At 30.4% G+C, this 9,496-nt stretch overlaps 1 pseudogene; it reads left to right on the forward strand.

Annotated features, from left to right (window-relative positions):
• Positions 1-4,266: 4,266 nt before the first annotated feature.
• Positions 4,267-7,198, forward strand: LOC118051084 (uncharacterized; annotated as a pseudogene).
• Positions 7,199-9,496: the final 2,298 nt, after the last annotated feature.

A 9,496-nucleotide genomic window follows, 5' to 3' on the forward strand; every position in this document is an offset into this window, starting at 1 on the left:
TTAATTGAATGAATCTCTCTTTTTACTAAAATTACAACAAATTAATTATGTGTATAATTTTTTTCTTTAAAAAAAAAAATCAAGAACCGTGATCTTCGACCACCTAACATCAATCATGATTAAAATAAATTCTCCATAAGAATATAATTTTAATTAAAAACTTAATCATGTACTCAAGAACAAGTTAACAACCATTTAAATTCAGTAAAAAATCAAAAACAAAATCCATCAAGATGTTTGAAAACCCTCCATTACATTATTATAATTAAAATTATCATGACTATCATCACGCACCATATTTTCATTAATCAACTTCAACTCCTTAACACTTCACCTTTTCCATTTGAAACTCCATCTCCGATGATAAAGGAATCATCTCTTGCCATTTTCTATTACCACCTCCCCTCCTCCTGCTCCTCCTCCATGCTTCGCCAATTAGTGTTTGTCGACCTTTGGACCAACTCTTGTTCATCAACTTAAGCTTATGTTAGTACTCAAGACAACACCTGGTGTCTGGTGGATTCTTGTGAGAATAAAATTAAAGATTTTCCCATTAAGAAAGGAGGGCTATGGTTATGAACGGAATGTATATGCAGTAGAAGGACTTAATTCATCAAAATAATTGCAAAGGGACCTAATTAATCAAATCACCATAATAACATGATGACGTACATGCAGTTAACCCTTCAAAGGGGAGAAAATTTTCTTGGTGACGATGACATGTTACGCTTTCTGTCATTAATCTGGCTTTTAAAAAGAGCTGATGATGTGCTTCATTGCCTGGCATAGTGAGGTGTGAAACTCATGAAAGCACATGGAAGATAAGTACATAAATGAAAATCATACTCATAATGATGATAATAGTTCTTAAATTTAGTTTGTGATTGACCTAATTTAAAACTTAATCTGAGGTGAGTATTATTATAAACAGGATTTGATATTGATTTAGTTAAATCAGATTGATATGATGAGTTGACTTGTAGGGTTGATATTGCCAAACTTGATCCAAATTTCATAATGTAAGAACCAAATATTTTCTTCTAAGAAAAACTAAAATAACTTTATTTTAAGTAAAATATAATTTTGGGTTAGGTAAAAACTAAAGAATTCTTTTTTTAACAAAACTGAAATAATATTTTTATATTATAGTATAAACTAAAAGAAATGGTGTTTTTACTGTATATCAACTTACAAAAACTATTTATATCAATAGTGTATTTTTTCTAAATCTAATATTTTTTTTCCTCTAAATGTAATAATTTTTTCTCTCTAAATCTATATTTTTTTCTTCTAATTTCATACTTAAATATTTATTTTATTGGAGATTAAGCTTTATAATTTATTGTGATTTGTTTTATACATGGTTATCTCGGCTTTATAACCTATGTTATAGGTTTAACGAGCTGACTTAGTTGACTCGAGTTTTTTTTTTTTTAATTGATATTTTTTTTTTCAATTCTATTCTTGAATATTGGGTTGATTGAAAATTAAACTTAATAATTTATTTTGGTTTATTTTTTATGAGGTTATCTCAGTCTTATAACTCAAGTCGCGTGTTTGGTAGGCTAACCAAGTTGACTCAAGATTTTTTTGTCTTTTTTTAATTGGATTTTTTTTCTATTTCATCATTCAATATTGGGTTGATTATGAATTAAACTTCAAGATTTATTTTGGTTTGCTTTTTATAAGGTTATCTTAGTTTTATGACTCGTGTCATGTGTTTTACGATTTAACTTAAGTAGACTCAGATCATTTTATTATCTTGTTTTTAGATTGTTATTTTTTTTATTATTTTCAACCTTTAGTAATAAATTTATTGAAAACTGAGCTTCATAATTTGTTTTGACTTGCTTTTTATGAGGTTATCACAATCGTATAACCTTGGTCGCAAGTTTGGTAGACTAATCCAAGTTGACTAAGGTAATTTTATTTATTTTTTTTTTATAAAATTATCTCGATCTCATGACCCTGATAATGAGTTTGGTTGATTAACTCTGGTCAAATTATTTTTTTATTTTTGAAATTAATTTTTTTCAATTCCATTCTTAAACATTGAGTTAATTGAGAATTGAGCTTCATAATTTATTTTGATTTACTTTATATAAGGTTATCATTATTTCATGATTCGCATCATGGATTTGGCAGGTTAATTCGAGTTGGCCTAGATTGATCCAATAAGTTGCCATTTCAATATTATTTAAAAAAAAAGATGTTGCCTTGAATTTTTATAAATCAAACTATATTCTTACCGGTTATCCGAGTTTTATTTGGACCCATCAAGTCCATCGGATTATATCAAGTTAATCTTCATACAGTTAAAATTTTCTTTTAGTTTACTAGAAAAATATTTGTGATATCCATATGTTTATTCTATATATTGAAAAAAAAAATTAATCTAACCAATAATGTAGCTCAAGTCAATAACCCAAGTAAAATCTAATTACATAACTCTATTTCATGCTACTATCGACAACAATAATAATAACTACAAGTAGTTACACAAATAATCTTAGAGATGTGTAATTCATATGCTTCGTATAAGCTAAGCATTAAAATCATGATATGCATGTTATAGCAGAGACTCATTATCAACTTGCCTAGCAAGTTTCAGTGTTAGTTAACTCTGATTATTATCCATGTTTTTGTAATTTTTTCCATTGTTATTTTAATGCATGCGTGGTCAAAGTAATCACTGATCGATGAACTTCAGTATATCAAAAAAAATTCTTTTTTCCACAAGCTTTCCCTTGTAATTGAAGGAAAAAAAAATGGTGTCCGGAAAAGTACTACACATAAAATTAATTAATATTAAAATAATTTTTTAATATTAATACATCAAAACAATTCAAAAAAATATATAAAAAATTTAAAATAAAAATTTTTTTAAATTTTTTTTTCACGATACCCACCACAAAAACAAACATTTACCTTACGATCTATTTCATAGCCTCTTAACTTGCTATGTTTAAACTTTAGAGTTAATATCTTGGAGAATTTATTAAATTTTGTTAAATGTATCAGATTGATTAGATCGTGTAGAAAAGAAACTAATCTGGATTGAAATGCAAGCTAGATGAGGAAACTCCTTGCTATTGAAGAAAGAAAGAAAGAAATAATATAAACCTCTTTGAAAACACTTTACTTGCAATGCAGTCAACAACTCTTCTACAATTGTCTAATAATATAATAGCAGTTATGATTTTAAAGTATTTTTATTTAAAAATATATTAAAATAATATATTTTTTAAAAAATATTTTTGATATCAACACATTAAAACTATATAAAAAAATTAAATTTTAAAATTTTAAAAAAATACATTTCAATTGTGTTTGCTATACTACCAATGGGAAGGGAGGGAGGGAGGTGTCCTTGAAAATTAATTTTATGAGTGGACCTCTTGGGGTGAACACAGGAATCCATAAAATAATTAGACCTGGCTTTTACCTCAGGCCTTATCCTGATTAGATGTGGGCTTTCAAATGTCCGGTAATAGTTGGGCCTACGTAGAAGATAATTAAGAGTTAAAGCGACTGTTTATCGACCCCTGGTCTCCAACCAACAGCCAAGGATTAATCGTACAGTTGGTCCCTGAACGTTTTATATTTAATCAATTTTGTCCTCTACTCCGTGTTACTTAACTGGAGTAGCGGACCCTTGACTCAAGAAAATATCTTCATCAGTTTTATTAAAGATGTGTTTACCGTAATTATAAAAATCAGCTTCACACGTAACTCTATTTAAAATTTAGGTTACGGGTTAAAACAATAATACTTTAATTTTTTTTATAGATTAAAATAATATTATCTTGAGTTTTTTTAAAAATATAAAACCGAATTTAACCTGGATTAATCAGACATATTTTATTTGATCCCTATTTGAATATATAAGTCAATATATAATCTACTTTAAACTAAGTTTTGAATTGACGGTTTAATCTACCAAGCTGTATCGGATTTAATAACAATAATATCTATTTTTTTATATGAAAATTTGGTTTGTAGTTGAATAGAGGGATCACATAAGGAAAAATTTATCGAGGAGAGCTAGAATGGATGGACTAAATAAAAAAGGAGGAAGGAGAGTATATTAAGAAAATAGAAAGAATACAAGGACCAAAATGTACGATTAATCCAGGACCTGCAACTCTCAATTATCCATAATCATCTGACATTGGCATGGTTGGCACTTGGCACTTGGCGGTACCCTCTTTGATCTTCTCGTAACCAAAACAAACCTTGAAAAGAAAAGGTGATTTTCTCGTACTAATGCAGCAATAACAGGCTGACGATACTGATAAAGTCACGGGATTTGAAGAGGAGTTACAAAATGCAAGAGCTTCAGTAGAAACACCGACTACCACTTTGGAAAATCTGGTTAGCAATTTATTTATCAAACATATATTCATCTAACTGGACTTTTTTTTTCCCTGTTGTGGGTTTTCAATTTTGAGCTGTTAAATTTGGTGGGTTCTTGTTAGAATCAAACAAAAGCTGATGTCTTGAACAATTTAGAGAAAGAATCTGCAATGAAGGTGATGGTACTAATACTGGGGTGCGGAAAATAGTCCCTCTTCTGTGGTCATTAAAGGTAATGAAACGCTAGAAGTAAACTGATCCCATTTTGTCTCTTAAGGTGATAATGGTGAATGTTGAGAAAGGTTCTTTCCTTATTGTGTTTTTGTTTTGTTTTTATAGGATTTAGAATTGCAAGAATCTGTTTTGCAATCTGATTATGATGTGAAACGAACTGACTTGGAAACTGAAGTTTGTGAATTGGAGGAGAAAATAGCTGCTGGTATGGAAAGTGAGAGTTTATCGAAGGATCTAGATTGTTTATTGAGAGTCATTGGAAAAACTGAATGCGGCAAACAAGGTATAAAATACTTTTAAGTAAGTTGCTCTTTGTGTTACTGTTTAGTTTGTTTATTCTGTTTGGGAAGTTGAATTGATTTGCTCTTTGCATTTAAAAGTTAAATTCTTTAGAAATGATGAAGTGGTGTTTTGTCTTAGGAATTAGCAACTTGATTGAGGGCAGTGATGTTGGTAAGGCGGAAGCTTGGTGAAGTGCCAGCACCACCAGAACTTATCCAGTATGTTGATTCATTTTCCTTCTGTTTTTTTTTTTTTTTTTGAACTTTTCTTGTCTGGTTTAATCTATATATAGTACTCATAAGATGATGCTGAAATGCAATGGAGTTTTTTATTTTAATCATGTATCACACGAGCATTTCCTTCACATAAATTGTTAGGGCTTGGCTGCATTATTATTGGTATTCCTATGAGATTTAGCGAAAGTCAGTTGTAATTTGATACTCTTCAATTTTATGATCATGTTATTAATGTGCTGTGTAACATAGACTGGTGCTTATAAGTTCCATTAAAATGCTTTTACCTCACTTCCGGTGTTCAATTAACAAAAGCCCACATTAGATTATTTTCCAAGTTGTAAACTTGTGATTAGCGAGAGAATACATATAATAGATATCTTCAAATGCACACATCTGGCCATGATCCATCAATTTTAATGATGTTAACTTGCTTTGCACGTTAAATTTACAGTTTCAGGATGCCATTACAAATACTGATGGTTGCACAAGACTGATTGATTCCATGGAAGGAAATGTGAAGGGAAGCCAACTGGTAATTCAAAGCTTTTCTTATAGATGAACTCTGGTAAAGTTAATTGAGAGTTCACTACTTTCCTGTGAGGATCGAAGGGTCTGGATGAGTGACATAGTCAGAACAGAAGGCTAAGAACTGTAAAAAAATTGGTGTATTTTGATATGCCTGCCTGTTCTATTCGTTGTTCAAGAGAGAACAATCCTCAAAGCAGTTTATTGATATTACCAAACACTAGCAGTTTGGCGGAGGCAGTTTTGGCCTGCTTCAAGTTTTTGGATGTATTTTCATATTGTCTTCAAACTGCTGCTCCCTCTTTTTCATGATAATCATTTTAATTATTTGATGGGGGTAATTACCACTACATCCATCTAGCAGAAGCTACAAAAGGTCGAAGTTGGGCTTCAGGAGGAGCAGAAGGTTTCTGATCCTCTTAAGAAGAGGTGTGCTGCAGCTATGGCAGGGAAAAGGCGCTGTTATTCCCTTTTAAGGCTTTTCAGGTAAGCGCTGCAGTCATTAACCTATGCTAGTGATAATGGTTATAGAAATAAAAAATAAAAAAATCACATACTCTGGAAGAACAAATTTCACAAATAGTTTTCTGTCTTTCTGATATTTCATTCTTGCCTAATTGTCTGAGCAAAAACCACCTTTAAAACTTTTACATGAAGGCTGATTAATGTTATACTTAACTATCCTTTCAACTTTATCTCAATGTTGTACATCATTTTGTTTTCAACTTTGGCTATGCATGAATATGCTGTGGCACCTCAACCTCTGGATTTTTTTTTGGCAAAAGAGAAGTTATTTATTTGTGATGCAGAAATGCATTAGGTTATTTTTAAGGAACAAACGGTGGCTGTTGAATGGTTCAGTGGTGGAAGGCTTGGATTTGCAACCACAAGGGTCCGGGTTCTAGTTTTGAGAATAGCTACTAAATACAACTCAGAATTCTCACTCTCGGGACTTCATTCTGGTAAAATGTTAACTACTAGTTATGCCTACTAGACAGCACTGTTAATTATGATATATGTTATCTTGTCATTTTTAACAGCAAGAAATAGTTGTGTTCTGTTTTCATTCTTATCAGCAAGAACTAATTTCATTTCAATTTCGCAAGGAAGACAAGAAAATGGAATCATTGAGCGGACCCTTCTTTTTTTTAACTGTTTTATTTATTGTGGTAGAACAAACTCAGTCCTACTTCGCCCATTTTACATCAGTAGAGGTTTTTGGTTTCTAAGAAGAATGTGCAAAGAATGAGAGACTTCGGGACTGGACTTCTGCTTAAAATGCCACTACTGCCTCATCTGTGGTCGAACCATTTAAGCACCTGCGCATCATGCAATAACTCTTACAGTGCTGATCTCTTATATCAAAAGGAAAGCATGATTAGTATAGTTTACGGGAAAATACGAACTTCTACAATTCTTTTCTTCTTGATATTCCTTTGTAGGCCATGTTATATTATTGTTCTCATTTGTAAGGCTGGATGCTGTGCCCCCAATTTTTTTATTTTTTATTTAAATCACTAGCAGAATAAGTTTGTATTAATGTCATTAAACATGTATTACTATCAGGATCTGTTTCAAATGTTTTTGGCCAACCATTTTTGGGGTGATTTAACGGCTCTACTGGGTCAAAAGCAGCAGATATCTTGAGTTTCATACTTGCCATTCGCATGCATGAAGAAATTTGAAATCATAATCTGTTTCTCATGCACTATGCAGGAACCTCCACAAAAGCATTTTCAATTTAAATCTCTTTCTGAGTGAAAAACGTTTATTTGAGGGCTTTGAGCTAGAGAGACTCTCACCAAGGTTTCATTTTCTGCTCGCGAAGAACAAGAACATCAACGTCATAGAGCAGCAGTGGGCCCTTCAGCTGAAAGGGTTTGTAGCTTCATTATCTATCACCTTGCTAAAACTTTACCCTTGTCACTTTTCTCCTGGCATTTTGAAGTTAAAACATCTGCTGTCATCTTCGCATGACAAATTATCCCCACCATGGCCGCCACCAACCTTGAGATTTGGCTTGTTGAGCGAGTATGCTTCCTACCTTGTCAAGAGAGTAATTTTTAATTGAATTATTAAATGTCGATTAGGAAATTAACTAGATTTGTCTCGATACACAGAAGCTGCCCAGAAAATATCAATTCATGGTGATATAAAAAAATCATCCCCCACCTAATCATTAAACCAAAAAATTGAAGGTGCTAAAAGCACATAAAAAAGCAGATAATCAATCGTTAATCTCCAAGCATCCTGTCTACGAGTCTATTCTCGAAGAAAAAGATGGATCTGTTCAAGAATGGCATGCTTCATCTTTTATTCCAATGAATATGGAACTCCTCCACAAGAAGACAAACTTATGGGGGACCAAAGGAATAATTTTCCACCAAAAGCATGGACAAAATTCTTGACAAATTATTTTATGTCCCTAATGATATGTCATGTTGGTTTATTGCATGCTATGTTAGGTAGTCATCGACATTTAGCATGTTTTAAAGATGTTTGAGAATATAATAATATATATTTTTAAAAGTATTTTTTATTTATAAATATATTAAAATAATTTTTTTTATTTTTAAAATTTATTTTTAATATTAGCATATCATAATAATCCAAAAACATATAAAAAAATTATTTTAATTTTTTTTTTGTTTTGTATCAACACCCCCAAACGAGTTCTTCCCTTTAAAAAACTAACTTATGAGCGATATTTTCTTTCCACTTATAACATGATGGAAGCAAGATAATCCTAGGTCCATTACATAATGGATGTCCATACGATCATATCGAGCCTTGGATAAGAGCCGATTATAGGTCTAGACTTGTTGGCAAATCTAAGTTTTGATGATAAATATACATGATAAATCAATTAATCCTTTCATTACAAAAAAATCAATTATTATTATATATTAGATAGGAGGCCTGCACTGCATTGTGAGCCAAGTTCAATTTTTTCTACCGTAAAAAAAAATAATGTTTAGATAACACCAACCTTTTTTAAAAGCAAGAAAAATATGAAATCCAGGTTACTACTTGACTAAATTCAATACTTTTGATTAATTTAATAATATAATTAAAAAGATATTGATAGTAAATGAAGCGGAAAAAAAAAAAAAGCAACAGTTAACCATAAAAAAATTAGCTTTCAATATCATCTCATACTTATATTTAATCAATTAATTTAATTTTAAAATAAAATTTATATAAAAAAGCTAAATTTAACAGAGAAAGACAAATAAATAGATCTAAGATAACCCGAGTTATTTTCAAAATTAGGAAAAAATCCTATACAAAGCAAATAAAAATAATAATAGAGCCTAATCTCCAATTAAATAAATATTGAGGGATGAAACTGAAAAAAACACGAGCTCTAATAAAAAGACAAAAAAAAAAAGAAGCAAACACAAGCAAGTCTCCTAAACCTGAGTTGATTTTTCAAACTCGCAATTCGTGAAATCCTAAACTCGGGCTCAATCAAGAAGCTCAATTTTCAATCAATTCAACGTTGAAGTATGAAATCGAAAAAAAAAAATTAATTAAAAAAATAGCAATTAAAAAAATAAGGATAAAATTTTGTAGGGAAAAAAAACTTAAGAAGGATGAAATCGTAATTTTTTTTTAAAAAAAATATTTATCAAAAAAATAGAGACCAAATCAGACATATGAAAAAATTAAAAGGGGATAAAATTAAAAAAAAATATATCTAATTTTATAAATCATTTTAAATTAAACAAATAGAAGAAAAAAAACACATACCAAATATGAAGAAAAAAAAAATTGAAGGGTTTCTTTAAAAATTTGAAGGATTATACACGAAAATTAAGGAGGAGCAAGAGAAAAAAGAAAAAAAAAAGGGAAAAAAGCCA

This window comes from Populus alba, chromosome 18 (assembly GCF_005239225.2).
Source record: "Populus alba chromosome 18, ASM523922v2, whole genome shotgun sequence".
NCBI lineage: Eukaryota > Viridiplantae > Streptophyta > Magnoliopsida > Malpighiales > Salicaceae > Populus > Populus alba.